The sequence below is a fragment of the Lontra canadensis genome, unplaced genomic scaffold (genome assembly GCF_010015895.1).
Source record: "Lontra canadensis isolate GAN:19392208 unplaced genomic scaffold, GSC_riverotter_1.0 scaffold2, whole genome shotgun sequence".
Classification (NCBI taxonomy): Eukaryota; Metazoa; Chordata; class Mammalia; order Carnivora; family Mustelidae; genus Lontra; species Lontra canadensis.
Window position 1 is genome coordinate 47,059,943 of NW_022630996.1, and position 22,615 is coordinate 47,082,557.

General features: G+C 35.3%; 1 pseudogene; it reads right to left on the reverse strand.

Annotated features, from left to right (window-relative positions):
* Positions 1 to 21,499: 21,499 nt before the first annotated feature.
* LOC116878864 lies at positions 21,500 to 21,599 on the reverse strand (annotated as a pseudogene).
* Positions 21,600 to 22,615: the final 1,016 nt, after the last annotated feature.

Consider the following 22,615-nt stretch of genomic DNA (forward strand, 5'->3'; position numbering starts at 1 on the left):
ATTTTTAACTGAATACAACATTTATCTTGGGTTTTTATCCTTATACATTTTATGCAGAGTAAATCGTTATTGAACCAATTTATATCTTTATTCTATTACTAATTCAAGAAACATATACAGAGCTATGGTGTATCCCTATCTTTTTCTTAAGTGCTAGAATACAATAATTAATAAGACTTAGTTTCTCTGTCCTAGGACTTTATGGTACCCTGAGGAAGATAGTCATTTAAAGGAAATAACTACAATATAACCGTATATTGATTAAATGAGCAATAATAACAATATGTTTGGAACATGTGAGGTGGTATAGGGAAGTGAAAAATTTAATCCATCTTGGCATCAGGAAAGGCTTTACGTGAGAAAAGCTTGTGTGGGATTTTGAAGAATGAGGAATGGATACTGGGGTAATGACGTGAATGAGTTTTGTAGTGGGTTCCAGTTTATGGAAGGAAGTAGCCAGTAATGAGGATAGAGAGGTGTGTAGCAATAGACCATGGAAGACCCTGTTGGCCGTAGAGCTTAGACTTTCTCCTGCATATGATGGGGAGTCATTGTGAAGTTCTAAACAGGCAGATGATTTGGTTATCTTGGCATTTTGGATATATCACTCTGGCATTAAGTATGGAGAGTGAATGTGATAGGATGAGACTGGAGCAGGATTAGGTGAGATGTGCAAAAGGACCTGGGACAGGAAAGTGATATTTGGTGATGGAGAGGAGGTAATAGATTTGAGAGATATTTTATTTAGGATATTAAAAAAAGATATTTAGGGTATATTTAGTGATTAGTCAAGGAATATAAGAGGAAAACTAAGATATACTGGGGAAGATAATTTAGAAGTGGCCTGAAGGAATTTCAGATGGAGATACCCAGAAGACAGTTGGGAATATAGTTCTGAAGCTTAAAAGAGAAGTACATACCATTATTATAGATTTGAGAGTAAAAGTATGCTAGGTGGTGTATAAAGTCATGGGTATTCTTTGGGGGAATATATGGAAGGATTATAGATTATGACCAAGAGGGGGAATCTGCAAAATAACAATTGAAGGCTGAGACAGGATGGTCAATAGAGGCAAGAGAAAAAGGGTAGTGGAGACTCATTGATAGAAATCAAGAAAAGTGAAACATACCTAAAAAGAAAGAGTGATCAGAAGGTCAAATGCTACAGAAAAGTCAATTCTTGTAAGGATCTCAAATTAGATTTGAATCCAATCCTATTAGATTGGAACCCAGAAGATCACTGTTGTTGTTAGGGGAAGCAGCCTCTGTGAAGGGTGCATTAGAAGCCAGACTGTACTATGTGAATGAGTTGGAGACATCATTTGAGATGCTGACATGAGGGGGAATGAAAGAGGTCAGAATAGCCAGAGAGAAACTTCTACATTTCTCAATGAATCTTTATATATGCTGCCATATTAATTTTTTTTTAAATAAAATCAGTATGGAAGCATTTGCTCGGTATCACAATGTAAGCAATGCCTATAGGACAACTTTTCTGTTGTCAGCTTTACTTTTCAGATTTCAGTCTAAGAGGAAATAAGTAATATGTATACCACTTGACAGGGAAATTCACATACTCTATGTTTCAGTGCATACTTAACTTGGTATCAGAAGAAATGAAAGCTATGGAAACTGACGTTTCAGTACAATCGTTAAAATAATAGACTAAAACATATGCTATATTTGTGTAAATTGGACACTCTGATACAAGAAAATAGGTGAAAATCTGCTTCAAAGGCCAGATTTTTAGAAATAAAAAGCTAGAAGGAACCTGGCACAATGGATAATTATTTAGTTGAATTTTAGGAATTAAGCCTTTTGTAATACAAATGAAAAATGAGATAGTCAAAGGGTTAAGTGATTTCATCAGAGTTGCTCAATGTAGTGATAGAAACCAGCATTAATTATATTTGATAGTTAAATTTGAATCTCATGCATTAAGTACATCTTATATGCCAGGGACTGTGCTAAGCACATTCTATTCATTTTATCTTTTAATCTTCAAAGATAATTATGACTTCAGTACTATTATTATTACTTTTTGCAGAAGAGGAAATGGAGTCACAAGAAATAAAATAACATGCCCAAGACCACTTTGTAAATGGTGGATTTAGCATTTAAACCTAGGCAGTCTGACTCAAGAGTTAAATGCTCTTATTCATGATCACCTTCTACCAGATTTAGGCACATACACTGTATAATTATTACTTGAAACTGTTAGAGACATTCAGCATTCTCTTTCATAGGTAGGGATCATATGTACAAAATTAAAGATTCTTTTTGGTTTGGGACTTTAATGGGAAAGAGTTTAAAAAAAAGTTACAAAGCGATAATTAAGAAATTTAATTTATTAAATTGGTGTTATCCTTCAACAATAAATTTTGAAAAGAAAAACATAGTTTTGATTTTTTCTTTTTACCACAAATGTAATGTAATAATAACATGTTCTGAAAAGCTTATTGTCATGATGAAATAACACATTTTTGCCGAGGTAATTATTATAATAATAGGCTATTTCACATTTTTTTCTTCTCCACTCGTCATTTTTTTTTTTTTTTTAATAAGCAGACTTTCATCTGCTTAGCATCTGAGGCAGATGGCAATGTATTTGCCTAACTGGTTGTTTTATTGGGGGTGTGGCAAGTCAAGTTCACATCCCATCAACAACTTTAGGCAATGTATTTGCCTAACTGGTTATTTTATTGGGAGTGTAGCAAAGCAAGTTCACATCCTATCAACATCCTATCAACAACTTGAACTATGTAAATCATATAAATTATTTGAGTTAGCTTAACACTCCAGTGGTAAAATTCTAAGAATATTGACTGATGTTTTTATATTCATCTTAGGCAATTAATGGGAAATCCAGGAGAGCTGACTTTATTGGTGGAGATGTACATAGCACACTGAGGCCATTATACCTGAATTGGCTGTTCAGCATTTACTAAGTAGTGCTACTTACTGATTTAACAAGAAGTAACTAAGCCTTAGGATTTGCTTCCATCCCAGATAAGAGCAGAAGAATGAAATGACAGTCTGGCATAGGTCTTTTTTCTTGCCAGAACCTGGCAGGCTAAGTACAGGCAAGCATGTAGGCCAAAGGTTTTCAGTGGAAGAAGGGGCAGAAGGTTGCCAACAGAATTACCTACTGGAATTTTCCAGTTTTACTCTTTAGACTGTATCAACATTACTCCCCAAGTTAGGAGTCCTAGTCTCCAGGTAAAAAGGCCAGTGTCTCTGGTTTTCATGCTTAGCTGCACATTAGAATCACCTAAAGGTGCTTTTAAAAACTACTGGCATCCAGTATTTTTTGAACCAGAATCTCTAGAATTGAAGATTATGCTGGAATTTAAAAAGAGGTAGTATTTCTAAACAAAACAAAAAAAAATGTTTTTTGACAAATTATTCGTTTGTTGCCAGGGGTGAACATTATAGGCTTAGCAGTATGGCTTGAAAATCTTCACAAATAATCCTAATATTCTAAATCACTCTAAAGCCCTCCCTCCCACGCCCCCACCCCCAACACACACCATTTTCTCAACTCCTGGTTGAAACTCTAGAGCTATATAATGGTGAAGAGAACCACGGGTAAGAATGGAGTACCCCACTACTAGACCAGATCATGTCTGAGTTTCTCTGTATCTGCACTATTTAAGATTGATAATTCTCTGTCGTTGGGAGATGGGACTGTGCTGTACATTGTAGACTGTTGACCATCATCTCTAGCTTCTACTTACTAGATGCCAATTGCATTTCCTCCTCAGTTGTGGCAACCATCAAATGTCTCCAGACATTGCCAATGTCCCCTAGGGGGCAAAATCACTTCTCTTTGAGAAGCACAGATCTAGACAATACACTAAAGCAGGACCTAGCAAGTGAGTTTGGAGTGGATCTGGCTGGATAGAATCAGAAATCCTTAAATGCAAACTGGAATGCATGAAGGTTTATCTGGGGCTTTACATTTCATCCAAAGAAGCCACAGAACTATTTGGAATTTGTTCTGGTTATCTACTGCTGCATAAAAAACTGCTATAAAATTTAGTGACTTAGAACAGTGACAACATTAATTTTATTCACAAATCTGCAATATTCACCATTAGCAAAATGGCTAAGTGAGAGAGGTAGTTATTGCTCTCCTGGGGTGGCCTGAAAGCTGGGGGCTAGAATCATCTGAAAGCTCACTCACGTGTCTGGTGGTTAATGGCTGGCTGTCGACAGGGGCTTCAGCAGGAGCTATGGCTGAAAGGCCTACACGTGGCCTTTTCATGTGGATTTCTCACAGCATGATGGCTGGATTCCAAGGACAAGTGTCTCAAGAGAACAGGAAGAAGCTGTTTTACATTTTATGAATTGTTCTTGGAAGTCACATAACATCACTTCCACTGTGGTCAAAAGTCTGCCTGGATTCAGGAAAAGGGAACATAAGCTCCATTTTTTTGGTGAAGAGATGTCAACGTCACTTTATAGGAAGAGCACATAAGATGGTATGCATTGCTCCAGTCATCTTTGGAAAATACAAGCTGCCACAAAATTGAAATGGCAGATCATTTAGGACTGGTTATCTAGAGTCTATGACAGTGTTATCTAAGGATTTTTCTAAGGAGCACATATATTAATAAGCTGGGGAATATTTGTTTCAAATATTTGGACCTCTCTCTCAAGGATTCTCATTTGGCAGATCAGCTTTAGGCATCTGGTGTCTGGTTTTTCAAGAAGTCCTCAAAATTTTTCTTATGTGTGTTAAGAATGTTCTTTGTTTACACAGATGCTTTAATCATTTACACATTTTGATTACACATTTACACATTTTCTTCCATGAAACAAGGTGGTGATATAGGCAGAGCTTTGAGGAATGTAGGTTTCTGGAAGAACCACTTCAAACATGCCTTCGGGTTTGTAATATGCATATGTTACTTGTCAAAAGACCCTTTCAAAGTAGTGTTGCTGATTGGGGCTTTGTGGACTTTAATTTATTTTAGTTTCCATGAATCTCAAAATTAGAAAAAGGAAAGAGATTACATTTTAGTCACAGTCAAGAAATTAGGGATTTTTTTTAGTCCAGTTTTATGGTCAAATTTTATGATTTTATGTTACATTTGAAAACTATAGGCATAAAATGAAAAAGCAATATTTATAATGATGCAGTTGAAGTTGTGTCATAAGGAAGGATTCTTTATAGAAACTTAACATGATAATGTATATGGTAATAGGAATTTCATTTGCAAGGAACCTCATGAAAGATGTAAATTAAAATGCCACTACAGGGACATTTCCCTGACTTGAACTTTGCTGATCAAGCAACTTCAATGACCTAAAATATACTTGAGAAAACACATGTAAAAAAAGCCTCTGTGCAATCAAAATAGAATGCAAAAGTTCATACTTTACTTGGAGTCTACACACTATTAATGTGCATGAAAGTCTGATAGGGTTCCCACCTTACATCAAAGGAAAAACATCATGTTACAATGTGTTAGAAGAGAATGACTTCAGTCTGGCACAATGAGAACTAGGAACAACCGAGGTAACAACAAAATTTAATTATTTCAAAGCATGCTATTTTTCTGAGTATAGGAAACATACTCATATCTTACTATTTTTAGGGGTACCGCTATAGTACAGAGGTATAGCAACTGTTTTTCATTATAGTGAGCCCGAGTTTTTGAAAAGCTTAACTAATGTTAAATATATTCTCTTTAATAGTTCAGGAAAATATTTAACAATTTTAGAAAAAAATTCTTCAATGTGCAATGTGGGGGGCCTGAGGGGTTGGAAAAGAAAAAATGAAAGAAGATGGGATTGGGAGGGAGACAAACCATAAAAGACTCAATCTCAAAAAACAGACTGAGGGTTGCTGGGGGGAGGGGGGACGGGAGAGGGTGGTGGGGATATGGACATTGGGGAGGGTATGTGCTATGGTGAGTGCTGTGAAATGTGTAAACCTGGCGATTCACAGACCTGTACCCCTGGGGATAAAAATACGTTATATGTTTATTAAAAAAAATAAATTAAAAAAAAAGGAGAACACCAAATTAATTTTTTAAAGAGAAACTATGAAATGACAGATCAATGAAAATGCTATTCCTAGTTACAAATTTTACCATGTGCCAAAATGTTGGGTCGCCCCTCAAGATGAAATAAAAATTAAAAAAGTAAAAAAAAAAAAATCCTCAAAATGGTTAACATTAAATAAGCTTTGGTGCTTTTAGTAGACAAACTTCCATTATGTATAAAATTATTTTTTTAGATTGTCTCATTTGCAGAAGATGCTAGATAATATTTCCTTATTGACATGTAAATAAGTCATCTTATTAAGATATTTCTTAATTTTTTTACTAAATTAAAAGTCTAAGTGTGACTTAAAATCTAATATAACAATCTAAATCTAATATAGAAAACCATATCAGCATTTCAGATAAGCAATTCATGTCAGCATTCATATCCACAAATGCTAATAAGATGGGAAGGAATTGTAGAAACAAGGGGTGTCATCTAACCTATTACTGAGTCCTAGCGAATCTGGCTCTTAAATTCCCCTCAGATCCCCTCTACTGCCACCAGCCTCGTCCATGTCACCATCATCTCTCCCATCTGTATTTCTTCACTAGACTTCTGTCTCCCACCTCTCTTACCTGCCTGCTCCCTTTTCCAAGGAGTCATCAGATCAAGTTACTTCCTTCTCTAATCTGTTACTATGACTTTCCATTCTATTTCATTTAAAACCCAAAGTCCTCATCCTCTTCTTCAAGACCCTGAATAATTGAGTTTCTTTTTTTTCTCTCATGAATCGCCCCTTTGCTCACTCTGCTCTAGATCCTTTAGCCCTCACTAAGTGTTTTGGCCTTTGTAGAGATAATTCCCACTGCCTCATCCCTATTTTCTTGGCAGCAATGGCTCCCTGTTCTTTGGGTATCAGTTTGAATATTGTCTCCTGGAAGAGATCTTTCTTCCTAATGTAGGTCTGTCTCTCCTCAACATAATTCTCCATTACAGTGCAGTATGTTAGTTTTTTTGGTAATTTGTATCAGATGTGTTTTGTTTATTTGTTTATTTATTTAGTTTCCCTCACAAGCCCCATGAAGGCAAAGACCAATCTCTTTTCTTAAACACTGACAATGGTGAGTGCCTGGCACATAGTAGGTTTCTAATAAATATTTTTTGAATTAATAAATAAATGAATAGTGTTCTATAAGTAAATCAAAAGCTAAATACACAGAATCTATAATGGTAAGTGTGCATGCTAATAAAACTTTTCTACAGATTTAAGAAAAACTGGGGTGCTTCATAGATGCTATATCAGTATGGATTATGAAATAAGAAGAGTGAACTTCTTTATATCTTTATACTAGAGTATAAACTCTACAGAGTTTATAACTAACTTTTCAGTTCAGTATATTAATTGAGTCCATTCTCCAAAGATGACTTTGTCAGAATCCAAGTAGGGTACTGGAGATAATTTGGCCTGATTCAAGCAAGTGTTTCTTCAGGGGAGAATAAAAGGAGTGAGACTATGGCTATGGAGATAGGCAGCAGAGAATTATTAATTCTGATATCCCATTTACTCTCAAGCACAATCAAGAGAGTATACCTGTTGTTAATGTTCTCTACAGAGGTTGAAGAGTTTAGCCTATACTTTACATTCAGTAATGATTCAATAAACATGAGTTTAATTGAATATACCTAGGCAAGTTGGAAATGAGAAACATTTCTCTTTGTTCAAGCTTCTAGATTTACTCCTTGGCATCCAATTAATGATAATTTTAATACAGATTATGTTAAAAAGCCAGCTTTTTACATTGGTAACTCGTGCATGCTTCTTGAAACCAGAAACCGTGGCTTAAGTATTTTTCTATTTCTGAGGAGCTTAGGAATGGGGAAGGTATATTATAAAAACAGAAATAAAAAATATATTTTGAAGGAATGGAAAATTTTCAGACCACTCAGTGGACCTAGTTTTACTTTTGGGTACCAAATAGATTGAGAAGTGGATATAATTATATAGGCTGCTAATGCAAATACACAAAAATGAAAAAAAAATACTGAAATAAGTCTCGTAACCTTATACTTATGTGGAAACATGTGGTGATACAGGCAACAATTTTATTATAAAAGGCATGCACAGTAGATCTTATGTAAAATAAAACAAGAAAGAAACCTTTAGGTGGCGGCCAAGAGCTATGATTATGAATTCCTTAGTCTGCTTTTATGAGAATTTATGATCTTGTTTGAAAGTGGTTGTGTTAAACAGGCTATTTAAACCACAGTAATTCAGTGCAAAGCAAATACAAGAAACAAAATTAGGCCTGTGAAGAAACGGATTTGAATGTTAAGATCATTAATCAAGTCTTAATTTTGATTAAACAATGGGTATTCTGATTATGAATATTAGTAGGCAAACCAGATCTGAGAAGATAATTTTATTGGCATTCAGTTATGGGATTACTCTTGGCAGTTAAATCATTGTTTCAATTTTGAAAGATATCATCTTTAAAACAAAATGGTAGCATTTTAAGAACTCAGAGAGTGTAATAAAGATGTCAAAACTGTCCAGATGCTCATTGTGCAATTGGAAACTCCACTCAAAATTGACTTAATGCCCCAGAAAAAAGGTCAATGATGTAACTCATTCTTGCAACATTGCCAGAAGCTGGGTCTTCTTGAAGTACTGTGTTCTTTTTCTCTTGCATTACTCTCTCAAATGAAAGTTTATGATCAAATCTGTCATATATCTCTTTCAATTCTAGGGAAAAAAAGGAGAAAAATAAAAAATATTTTTAAAAGCATTACGATTTTATGATAGTTTGCACTAGTTTTTCCTCCCTGCTTGTTCTTTTCATCAATATACCTTAATCTACCAGAGGAAACAATTTTAAGCATCACTAGGAGAAAATGCTTTGTAGTAACTTTCATTTAAGAGTTATCATTAATGATTAATTCTGTTAGCATTTAGATTCATGATGTACATTTCTGACAACTTTTTGGCAATATAAACTAACTTTGGATGTTTGCTTCCAATTAATCAAGATTTCTTGTCCACTGAAAGCACACATTAAGCATTATCTATACGTATACTCAAGATCATGGAGGAAGGAAAACAAGTAAAAGACAAACTTAGTACATATGGAGTTGACAGACTTTTAAGATGCAATAAGAGAACAGAAACAAATTACAATAGCAAAAACCACACATTATTTTTGAGTAATAAAAAATAAGAGAAGGAAAAGTATAGATTGACATTAATAAAGAAAAGCTCTATAGAGAAGATAAGTAAACTGGTAGTTGCCCAGTGCATTTTTGGGAAAGTATACATTTTTAATTCCTAAGAAACTTTATTTCAAATGCTTAATATCAATATTCCAAAATTGTAATGTGGTAATATAGATGTAACAGTAGCACTGACTAGTTCTTTTTCCAAATATTTTCCACTATGTTAGTCAATGGTGATGTCGTAGCCCTCTCTCAAAAAAACATTTAGTATGTTGTCAGATTATATAGCCAGCTGCATAAAGAGAATTACCTAGAAATTATTTCACTCCTTACTTTATAATGTAAAATTTTCTAGGAGTAAAGTTAGGCTAAAAGCCTAGAAAGTTCTACCTATGGGATTTATGTGATAGAAATATAATACTTTCCTTGTCATACAAATATATTCAAAATGATATTCCTGAGGATAGGAATTAGGAGAACTGGCTCTAACCTGACTCTGTTGATATATATGGTGATAAAATTATAGTCAGGATACATCTCTTCTCTGAAGGCAACTTCCTTCTCTGTAACATGAAAGAGAAGTGGATGGTCTGTACATTTACATTTCAGGAATTTTAGAGAGTAAAACCCAACATAATCCAACATGATCAACAGAAAATTTCACTCATCTGACAGATAAAAGCATGGTGTAGTTTCAGCGAGAACTGCTGTATATAGGGTCCTACACATAGGTCAAGAATGGTCCCCTAGCATTGTTCAGTGCTCAGCATGCATGACTATTTTTGGTGCTATAATTATATCCATAGTAAAGAAAAGAAGGTATAGAAAATTCCTCTGTACTAAAAATTTTCTATAACAGTGATTTAGTTTCTAAGTCATGGTCTTTTTTTCGGAACCTTTAAGCAAGATAAAAAAAACTGTTAAATGCAAAAATAGTAAAAACAAAGGAAAACAGAAAAGGCGGGTATCTTAACTATGATGAGTAAAAATAAACCTCCAAAACTTTGGGGGCTATGCAACCAGTAGGTATTATAGAGAATCAGCATTTTCTTATGGATTTAAAAGACTGAAAATTTATCAGTGGATGAATGTGGCTTTTAGGTATTTAGTAAATGCAATGTACATTAAATTTTAATTACAAATATGTGAAATTATAAAGAATCTATGCTAGTGGATTTAATTATATAAGTATATCTCATGTAATTTATATAACTGTATGGTCATAAGTAATTCAAATATTAAAATATATATCTCCTTAGTTCAAAGCAATGCATTTAAACCTGAATGGACCATTTCTCCTTACATGCAATCCACTATTGCATATTTTTGGAAGTTAAGTGAGAGCCTATGAAAGAAAGATAAACATCCAATTCCCAAAACAAACAAAAAAAGCAACTCAAAGTGTATGCGCATTTGATGATAGAGGAGCAAAAGAAAGGTCTGTATTCAAGAAATTTTTATTATTCTATCTGCCATATGGTATAAACAATATAAAATGATGGAAATGCCCAAATTCTTTTACCCCCAGCACCATACAAAAATAAGTAGCAGAAAAACCTTTGTGTCTTGTTTCTTCTAACCATTGCTTCAAAACCTCCAATTAATCCTCAGCCACATCTTTATTCTTCTTGTCAGTTGGCCACATAATGTATAAAAGTTATTTTATCTTGAGCAGCAACAACTCAGCATGAGAGACTTGTTGATTTCAGAGTCCTGCTTCTCACTACGTGATTAGAGTGAATAATGCCAGATCTAGACAAACATAGCAGATGACAAATCTCATTGATTCTATTCACTGTGAACTTAAGGAGGGGCAAAGAGGAAAAAAAGCAGTCTACTATTTAAGATACTATTTTCTAGGGCTAATTTTTCTTCTCACTTTTATTATATTAAAGAAATACATTAAATTGCTTCAATTCTAATGTTTTGCATAAAGTCAGTAGGGACTGGGATTCAAACAATCAGGAAAAAATAATACTTGGAAGGAGAGAGAAAATAATTCATCAAAGAACAATACATAATAACTTAAAAAGAGCAAAATACACAAAATTCTGGAAGAGGGAGTACAAAGAGAATAAGAAAAGGTGGCAAGAATGAAAAATAAACTAAAGTCAGGGAAGAAGACTAAAAATATGCATACTGCCAAAAAAAGCTAAAGATTGAAGAGAGAGAGAGAGAGAGGAGGCTAAGAAACAAGAGTGAAGCCAGAAAAAAAAGTAATAACACTGTAGAGTAAAAATAACAGAATAGGATGGGAAAAAGGAGGTCAAGGCTTAAAGATTTAAAAAAGAAAAAAAAAAGCACAAAAAGGGCTGGAGAACAGCAGACAAAGAAGTAAGATACAAATGGAAAAGAAGCAGTGTCTAGATTATAAAGGCTGGGGGTGGAGGGGTGGGGGGGTGAGGGGTAAGTGGGCAGGAGGGAGGGAAGTTGCAGAGCAAACAGCCACTGGAGCCAAGTGATTTTTCTTTGTCTTTTACAAGTAGAGTTTATGCCACTTGAACGGAGCTTGCAAATGGGTGTGAATTATTTTACTGGTATCATTCAGAGTCCTGTTGTAATGGTGTTAGGAATTTGGCATAGTGGTAGGAGCCTAACTAAGGCTACCAACTTCCCTTTGTATTCAACCAAAGCAGCCAAATTTCCATCCATCTGCAGTTTGCAGGCTCTAGTCAAAGGACGCATACTGAACTATAGGTAGGCTAGGAAAATTTTGGACATTAAAAAGAAAAAAAGAGTTTGTTTTTATTAAAAAAAAAAAAACCTTATGCTCACTTGCTTACATTCTCGTTGCTTTAATATATAGTGTTTTGGTTTTTTCTTAGGTTGGCCAAATTTAGGCCGTTTCATGAAAATTCAAATATTCTTGAAATATGCAAATGCTAATTCCAACTATGAGGACCAAATTGCTAAAATAAAACAACCCATCAAATCACCATTTAAAAGGCTCTTTGTCTAAGTAGAGAGTTTTAAAACTTGCCTTTGGGGAAAAACAGTCAGTTTAAAGTTGCTATTAAGAACACACCAAGAATGATTTGTTACTTGGCAGGTCAAAAGAAATCAGAAGTAGTTTCTTAGTTTTGAGCTGGAATTTGAAACCTACATGTATTTTCTGCTTTTCTGTCTTTTTGTTTTTATTCCTGAATAGCCTCTGTGCAAACTATCCATTGAGTGAGGTTTTATATCTTCAAGTTCAACTCTGTTAAGGTGTTCACTTTTGTTTCTCCATGGGAACAAACATGTTGCTATAGAAACTGGGTAGTACAAAATATAGATAGTACAGAAAGCTTTATAGAAAGAATCAAGCTCGTAATACAAAGTTAACTACTTCATTCAAGTATTATCTGGGCTCTCTAACACCTTCCATATTATGGTTTTCAAAAAGAATGACTTGATCATGTGGTTTACCAGATGTTGGAATAATAAAATATAAAGAGACTGTACTGTTTTCTTATTAGGAAAAATATAAAGGTTTACATTTCATTAAAAAATAGAAGCTACCGAAAAGAATGATTCTGGTGGTTATTTGCTTTGACTAAAAATGATGCTTTAAGCTATCCTTTCTATGATGAGTGCTGTTTACACACTGACATGGTCTTATCCCGTATACCTCACCTACTGTGAGGTGTGCTGGGTCTCAGTCAAGGCAAGAGAAGCAAGCAAGAAAAAGGGAGCTGAGATCAAGCTCTAAAGTGAGTGAGTGACTAGCATTTCCAGTTATAGCATCTGAGAGTAAGGGGTGTGGGCTTTTAAGCCAGGAATGATTTACAAGGGGTTGGAATGGGATTAGGGGACAGTATGGCAATAGGAATTCCTGGCAGGGCTACAGTTTTTGCTCCAGGTAAGAGAAGGAAAGAGCTCATTCAGTTGGAAGCAGAGCTCCAGCCTGTTATAGGAATAGGGTGTGAGGGGCCTGCTCCTATTTTAGTTAGGGGGCAGGGCCCCTGTTAAACCAGTGGTTGTTTAGGTTAGGACACGGTTTACAACCCCAGGAGTGGAGGATGTCTTTAAGGACAGGCATCCAGCAATGAAGATTGGGCAACAGAATTACTGGGTGGAAGAGTGGCTGCAGTTTGCTAGCTGCAAAGCGCAGTTTGCAGTTTTCTGCTATAAAGGAGTGCCTAGGACACTCCATTCTGGATTCTGGGCCCAGGAATGCATGGTTAATTTTAGGCTCCAGTTAATGATTGTGGATAGAACTCTTAATATATTGCTTGGCTGCATTAAAATGGACTCCAAGCCTGGGTGGAGCATTGACTGAATGGTGTTAGGCAACTGGATGATGCTGATAAAGGTAGCAACTGAAAACAAAAAAGGGACTTGATATGCCAAAAATCAACGACAGCAGGAATTCTATACTTATTGTTTAATGTTCGTACGACTGTATGAAGGAAGAAGCATCTGTAATTCATTGGCAAAAGGAGGATGCTCACATACGCCCCTGCATTTAGTTTTATGTTTTCAGTACTAGGTTATCTCAGCCATGACTGCATGTTACCTTTAAGCAAGAAAAATTTCTGATGTGACCCCAACCCCTTTAATAAAGTAATGAAATGAACTTCAGTAAAAGAGTTAATAACAGTATTTTTAAAAGTGCCTGGATGCCATCTCCTTACCTTGTGGTTTTCGGAGTTCTGCAGTGGCTGTTTGGCAAAAGTTCAAAGCTGCTGCAGGGACACAATTTGAGCTGCACTGTGGTTCATGAAGTCTGAGATCAATGGACTGGCAACCTGTCAGCCTCTGAAATAATGTGGTCATGCGGTGTGTGTCTCGTTGCACTTTGGGGTTATGGTTCATTTAATTTTATGGAATTAAATAGGCTTCCATGGAAAGTTGCATTTTCACCTATACGTTAGAAGAAGATAAAACTAATTTTGAAGTAAAAACCCAGTGTCTCTTACAGCTTACATGTAAATTCCCCATGCTATAGTTATAAAAGTGCTATTACTACTATAAGACAAAAGATATGAGAAGTAATAGGCAATTATTATTTTAAAAGGAAGTAGACATCCAAAAGAGGAAGATAGGAGGTTAAAGAAAACAGTGGAATCAAAAATGATACTGACAAAGCTAAGAAAGAAGGAAAATAAGCTGATAAAGATTTTAAAATTATTTTTAAACTATAAAATGTGCAGGGTTGATGTCCCTCTTATGGTTTATAAGTTGAGACAAAAACTAAAGCATTGTGTTTGATTTTCTCCACGTGGCCCTGTTCACACTAGTCAGACAACTTGGTTCCCTTTTTTTGTGTACACAGTTTTTTAAGCTTAAAGATTGCTCTCACGAAAATACCACCGCAGTGGTGGTTGGGTACCTATGTGATATGATACTGTTTAGTTATTTCATACGTAATACACATACAGTGCAACAATCTGACAAAACATTGTTTAATCATTTTACTTTATTAACTTTGTGTAAAAAAAGTTTGCCATGTTGAATACAAAAGACACTCTACAGTACTGGGCACTTGGAGTACAAAACCGAGCACAGCATGACAAATAAGGAGGCTGGTTCTGTACTTAGAATGTAGAGAATTAGAAGCAGATATGGAGTGCTATCAAAGATAAACAAAGGCAGACACTGGTTAAAGGGTGAAGACAGATTTTAATCGGTAGTAACTCTTGCAGTAGGGAAAAGAGTCCAGCATGAGTTGAACTCAACTTCGATTTCTACATGGGTGATGAGGTGTTTTATTTTTATTTATTTATTTATTTATTTATTTATTTATTTATTTTGTTAACAAATAATGTATTATTTGCCCCGGGGTACAGGTCTGTGAATTGTCAGGCTTACACATTTCACCGCACTCACCATAGCACATACCCTCATCAATGTCCATAACGGTGATGGGTTGTTTTAAAGGGAGAATGAGGCTGTAGGGAAGGGAGCCAGCAAGGGTTCACTGGAATTTTTCAGGGAAGTGAAAAGGAAATCACAAAGAGTGGGGAGAAAGGATTTGCTCCATGCGATATCAATCTGAGTTTACTAACTGGCACTTATCAAAGTTAAGCTCCTAATCTCCCAAAGACACCGGGAGACAGGAGCCCTATCTTTTTCATGTGTCGGCTGGAACAAACAGTGAATTCTTTTGGCTGTCATGAGTTTTCTTAGACAGGTACTTCAAGGAGGCTAGGGTCATCCTAGGGATGCAGCTTTGAGCTGTTAGAGACTATATTAGTGCTTATTTAAGTCTTTATGGTTGAAGCATTGTTAGGTAGAGGACTCAGAGGAACCTGAGTAGAGTATGGTCAAGGAAGAATCCTTGTTAGTGCTAAAGAGAAATGTGCCTGGGAGGTCTCTCAAGACTTGACATCTGAAACTCTTGAAGGAGGAATAAGAGTAGTCCCAGAAGACACAATGGGGAAATTAATGGAGCCAAATATAGTGAGGGTATGCGGCATGTGTGGTGGCAGGAAATGAGGTTGAAAGGTATTCAGGAGTGACGTACCAGGCTATTGAGTTTGGATTTTATTCCATAGTCTGGTGCTTCCCAAAGTGTGGGATGATCATTTCTTGGTACAAGGATGCAGCACTAAATTATAATTAAGTCACTGCACAATAAAAAAAAAATTTCTTTTCAATTACCTTTTAATCCCTCTAATTAAAATTTTAGGGTGATACCAATCTGTGTGTTAAATGGTATTTGCTAATCAGTCCTTATAACAAAGAAGAAGTAGATTTCTGCCAAAATTCAATGACATTTTAAAATTTTCATTCAATTTTCAAAAATACATTTCTTTTTTAGTATCTGGTGGTTTTAGTAACTTTTAGTAACTAGTAGCTTTTGATGGAAAATGTGATTTCCTTTTAAATACATTTAAGTTGAAAGAATACTGGCTATTTATTTATTTTAAAGATTTAATTAATTTATCTGAGAGAGCATTAGCACAGAGAGGGGCAGAAGGATAGGGAGAGGGTGAGAGAGAATTTTAAGCAGACTCTGTGCTGAGCATGGAGCCTTCCAAAGGGCTGGATGAGCCGAAACCAAGAGTCAGATTCTTAATCAGTTGAGCCACCCTAGTGCTCCAAGAATGCTAAGTCTATTTAAAGACAGATATTAAACAGCACCAGTAGGAAGAATCAAGATGGCTCCCTTGCTTTTGGGTTACTCAAAGAGGAGAGTGGTGGTGGTATTAATAGAAATAGGAGTTGCAGGAAAATAGCCAGAGCAGAGCAAAGAAAAATCAAAACTGAGAATAAGTGCCTTGTCTATTATTACTGAATGTCCAACAAAGTTTATTTAGACCTCTTGTCTTCCAATATCCCATTACTTTAAGGTCATAGCCAATACATCTTCACATTGTCTACTACACAGCCAATAAAAGCAAGCCATAAAAACAGCCATATTTGTAAAAGCCTGCCTTCTCACTGTTTTGCTTCACCTACAATATGCTCAGATTACTTTTTCTTCTGACAGGCATTAACTCTAGGTTATATCTTTGGTTCCTGCTGTACTTTGGTCTTGGCCTTAACATCAAGATTTTCCTTGGTCTTTATTTTACCGCTTTTATCTCTGAGCACCTCTGTAATACTACGTCTAGCCAAGCTCTGGACCCTTGTGTCTTAAGTGTTGGCATCAACACACCTCCAGGAAAAGGTTGTCTTATATATGTACCATCTCCCTCACAGGATTATCCCTTCCTCTTGCATGGGGGCTTACAATTGGGACTTTGTGATATATGTGTATTATGCATTAAGGTATCCAAGTCTAGAATGTCAAAGTTTTCTTCATTTTTGGATATCTGGCAGCCATTTTCCTTTTTTGGATATTTTAGGGCAAAATCTGTCTTTTGGAGCAAGACCTCAAACTTTTTGTTTCTTCCTTTAGAAATGGATTTCTTTTCCTTTTGAATTTCTCTTTGAGGCATGCCTCTGAAGCTATTCTCTTTATCTTCTGAGATGTTGTGTTTTATCCTATCAAAAATATATAGTATGTACTGGGTACATAGCACACATTCATGATGGCTTGTCCTTGCTGAATGCCCGTGGTGAGGGCAATCTGCCTTTTAATCAATAGACCCTTTCAAATTGAGTCTTAGGGTAGAGTTAAGTCTTTAAATGAGAAATTAGCACCATCATATTTTTACTTCATCAGATATTACTTGTAATCAAATAAAGTACTTCATGGTTTCTCATGACATTTCAACATTTTGAGAAATTTTATTACATTTGAAGGTATAGTAATACATGAACATTTTTAAATAAGTACAGTCTTAAAATTTCCTTTGAAACTTACGGGTGTAATTAAACCCAATAGTAGGTACTCCTTTCTCCTGATAATCTATTTTTCAATTGTGGACTTCCTTTTATTGATTTTTACATAGGTACCCAAGAATTAAAGGTCTGCAAATGGATTAAACTTATAAAAACATAAATACATGCTTCCTATAACATATATTTAAAAACTTTGTCTTGGAATATTTTATGTTAACTTTAACACTTCCAGTTTTCAAAACAGATGAGTCATTTCCTCTGTCTGGGGCATGACTGTGAGTGGTAAAAATCTGGGTAAATATGTTAAGGTCTCAGACATTTGTTAGAATACAGGATCCAAGTTTAGTTTCAAATCTTTAAAAAATATATATTTTATTTATTTATTTGCCGGAGAGAGAAAGTGAGAACAAAGCAGGGGGAGCAGGAAGCAGAGGGAGAAGCAAGCTCCCCGCTGAGCAGGGAGCCCTTTGCAGGACTCGATCCCAGGACCCCAGGATCATGACCTGAGCCAAAGGCAGATACTTAACTGACTAAGCCACCCAAACATCTCTATTTTTTAAAAAATATATTTTAGTTTTGTATTTCATCTTGATTTTGGAATCAGGTGACAGTGTTATTCAGATAAAGCAATGAAGGAATGACTGATTTAGTAGGTAAAAATCTAATTCTTTCTCATGTAATATCTCTAGTAGAAACAGGTGATATCCCAAGCCTTGTGTTTCTGAAATTCTTTTCCATAGTGTTGTAAGGAGACTGAATTCTTACTAAGGCATATCCTCTTTGCTTAATCTTTGGTCAGTTTTGGACCATAGGATAAGAATTTAGGTCAAAGAGTGATGTCATGGCTGTAATGAGTAGGATGTTAAAGAAAACGTATATGTTTATTCTAATCTTTAATACAACATTCTAGCAGAATAAATGTGGACTTCAATTATCTTACTTAATAGCTATCAAGACCTTGAGAAAGTTATTCAGTCTCTTTCAGTCTCAGGATTCTCATCTGAAAAAAGAGGAATTATAATACCTTCTTTACTTATTTATCATGAAGATTCAATTTAAAAGTTTATTGAATGTGGTAATATTTGTAAAATGCCTCAGATGTCACCCAGCATATAGTTAGGCTTTTTTTTTCACCCCAAGTTCCATATTTCACCCCCCTTTCCTTCCTTGGAAGAGAGAGGAAATGTTTTTCTTCTTAATGTCATCCATTTCTTTATGGATGATGTTAATGTGTTAAAATCTAAGCTGAGTGATAGGTAGTAATAGAAAATGATGGATAATGGCAAATACTAAACAGATTATGATCTGGGTAAAATATCAGACCCCATTAGGTAAGATTGTCTTCTGCATTCACATGTATTACATACATGATAAGACAGAATACTTTTTAACTGCTTCAACTGCTTTGGAAACTCAATAAGTTCTTAGATGAGGTTAATTTTTGCAGGTATGGTATTGGCCTTACTAAGTGTTCATGACACATATGTGATGTAAAGATAAGATTCTATACAATGGAGCAGAGGACAGAATTAAGAGATAGGAGAGATGAGAATAGGAACAAAGTAGAGGCCACAGGAGATGGAATAAAGCTATCTTATGAGTAACATTACTTTCCTCATGAACTACTGAAGTTACTATACTCACAGAATGCTTGTTGTGAGTAAGTTTTTATAGATACCAGAAAAGAAAAAAGTTGACCCTAGTAAGATAATAATAACTGTTACAGGGAGAATTTGGAGCATCGAATTCAAACTAATGGTTTGGATGAGCGTCATTTGGGTCTCTGTGTGAGAATCTCTGGTGACATTTGCTTTATACATGATCACATGACATTTTAGTAATCAATACATGAGGTATTGTGGTTTATGTTATTGTATGTAGACACTCTATGATGTAATATCCTCACTCAAGTTATTTGGAAATAGAAATATGAAGTTCTTAATTTTTTTTAGAAAATACATTTTCCATATATAAAGCAAAATTCTCTAATAGAGTTCTAACTCCAAGTTACACTATCAGTGAAATTATATTCTACCTGACAACAAGCAGAGCTAGTAATGGACTTCCCACCCTTGTTTCTAGACACTAACATTTTAATAATATTTATTATTTGCTGTACTCATGAAAAGTCTTTTATACACCGATAAAAGATTTTTTAAGACTTACATAAATACCTGTAAAGACAGAGATACTCACATGACCAACAAGGCTATAAAATGGAAAGAAAAAAATACTAGAATGAGAAAAAGCTATTGCAAAGGGTGACTTTTGGAAGAAAGAAAGGAACAATTGACTTTCAGTGCCATAGCTGACTATAATTTATTTGTTTAGGTATAGGTCATTAAAGATATTTAATTTACATATTAAACCTTTAAGGGGTTTAAGAAAAGGCTGAGAATGGTGGTTGGGAGACAAGTTTTTGAGTAGAACACACTAAGGAACCTGCACATTTGGAAAGAAATGAATTACTCTTAAAAGTGAAATAACCCTTGGTAGCATTGGGAATAATTCTATGAGAAATACAAGTAATAAATGCTCACAGGATATCAAGAAATGTATTTTTTCTCTTTAAGCCTTGAGAGGAATTCATTGAAGGGGATATTAGATGATGACAGCATATTGGTTGGGGTTGTGACTGGAAACCAAATTCAGCTCAAATGATTCAGATAAAGAGAAATTGATGCAATAGTTCTTAACTGTGGCTATACATTGGAAACACTTGGGGAGCTCTAAAAAATACTGATGCCTGTATCCTGCCCTTAGAGGTTCTGTTTTAGTTGGTCTGGTTTGTGGCCTGGCCATTGGGATTTTTCAGAGCTTCCCAAAGCTGATTTTAAACTGCAGCCTGAGTTGATAGACAACTGCATTAATGAAAGGACTGCTTTCGGAAGTGTGGGTAGTGTAAGAAATAGAGGATGATAAGATATGGATACTAGAAACAGGGGAAATATTACACTTATGACCGAGGAAAAAGGGCACAATAGTGAGACACAGTGAGAACTGGACAAGTGAAAAAGGCATCATTTTACCAGGGCTGCAGCTACTTTCAGGCACAGTGCTAGAGCAGGATGTATATATACACAGATATATTTCTTTTTCTTGCTGTATGTAAGCCTATACAGAAAGAGATTTATTTAAGAGATCAGCTTATAGGAGTATGGAGGCCAGTAGGTCCGAATTCTGCAGGATGGGTCTGCAGGTTGGAGACCCAGAAAAAGCCTCTGTTGCATTTTAAGTTTGAAGGCTGTCCACTGGCAGAACTACATTTTATTTGGGGGACAATATTTTGTTATATTCAGGCCTTCATTGATTGACATGGAGAACAATCTGTTTTACTTAATGTCCACCAATTTAAATGTTAATCTCACCTAAAAATCATCTGGGGTGCTGGGTGGCTCTGTTGGTTAAGCATCTGCCTTTGACTCACGTCCTAATCTCAGGGTCCTGGGATTAAGGCCTGCACATCAGGCTCCCTGTTCAGTGGAGAGTCTGCTTCTCCCTCTCCCTTTGCCCCTCTTCCCTCCTCTCATGTGCATGCTCTCTCTCTTTCAACTAAATAAAAGATATCTTTTAAAAAAATTAAAAATCATCTCACATAAATATCCAGATTAATGTTTAATCACATATCTGGGCACTGTGGCCCAGCCAAGTTGACAAAATTAACCATCACATAAGGAGGGATTGGAGAAGTAGTTCAACTTCTTTCCTCTCTTCTTCCTTTTGGCCAAAGAGACTCAAAGAGAGAAGAATGGATAATGAATGTGAAGGAGAAAATGGGAAATGTCCTGCATAAACCATCTACTCATTTATCATAGCTTTGAACCTTATTCTGGAAATGCCTTGTTTATTGTTAAAATTCCAGTTTGGTTAGATGGAGCTATATTATGACATATTTGAGTTTAGTTTTTAGAAAGGTATACTAATGTTCTAGTCATTTCTAAAATGATACTCTTATGAAATTTTCTGAAATGGTTTCTTTTTAGGCTAGAATAACATAAGGAGACTCCTGGCACAAGCATAAAGGTGTGTGTGTGTGTGTGTGTGTGTGTAGTGTGTGTGTGTGTGTATGTGTGTTAAATAAAATATGGAATGTTTCACAAATTTGCATGTCATTCTTGCCCAAGGGCCTTACTAATATATCATTCTAATCTTAGTATATGTGGTGCTAAAGCGAGCACATAAATGTGATTTTTATTAACCAATAAGAACAGTACTGAAATTCATTCTCAGTTTAAAAAGAGATGCTGTCTTCTTAGATTTTATATTAGGTGGTATCAGTATTTGTTTTGAGATTTGATTGTTTTTCAGATTTTAAAAAGTTTTATTTTGTATTATGTATTTTGAAAAACCAGAAGGAAAAGAGGTATGGGTATAAAATATAAAGATGTAAAGGGTATTTGCTGTACAATCTAGATGGTGATTATAATAATTCATATAAGAAATGATAAATATCTGAGTAAGCAGCCATAGAAATGGAAAAGATAGCTTTAAGTCCTGGGATGTTTAGTCTCGCAACCTCACCTGTTTCTTGCTTGTGTGAAATAACATACTACATAAATAAATGAAGAAATAGTATGTTGATATTGATGTATCTGGAGCACACTGAAGTAGAGATACCTGTGGGCAAAGGAAACAAATTTTTTGAAACTTGGTTTAGTGCTATGTGGTTGATGTGTATTGGCTGAGCAATCATTGTATATTGGGAGAAATAATGGCAATAGAGAGGCTGTTTTAGAAAAGAAGAGTGTACAAAGGAGAACAAGCATGGCTGGTGCTCTGGGAACCACCAAATTTAAGAGATACGTAAAGAACTAAACAAGGAATACTCAGAGAGGTGAGAGAAAAAACTAGAAGAGAGTCAAGAAACCCAAACAATGAGAGAATCTCAAAGATGATGTAGTATAAAGTGATTAGGAAAACAATGTTAACTTCAGTGAGAATAGTTTCAATAGGTGGGATAGAAGCAGCAGGCTGAAGAAAGAATGTGAAATGAGGGACTGAAGATAGTGAAGGCTGATAATTCTTTTGAGAAACTTGGCTGTAAGAAAAAGGAGAAAGAAATGGAGCAGCAGCTAGAGATGGTGAATGGAATTTTCTTTCTCCTCCCACACCTTCCTTCCTTCTTTCTCTCTCTTTCTTTCTTTCTTTCTTTCTTTCTTTCTTTCTTTCTTTCTTTCTCCCTTTCTTTCTCCCT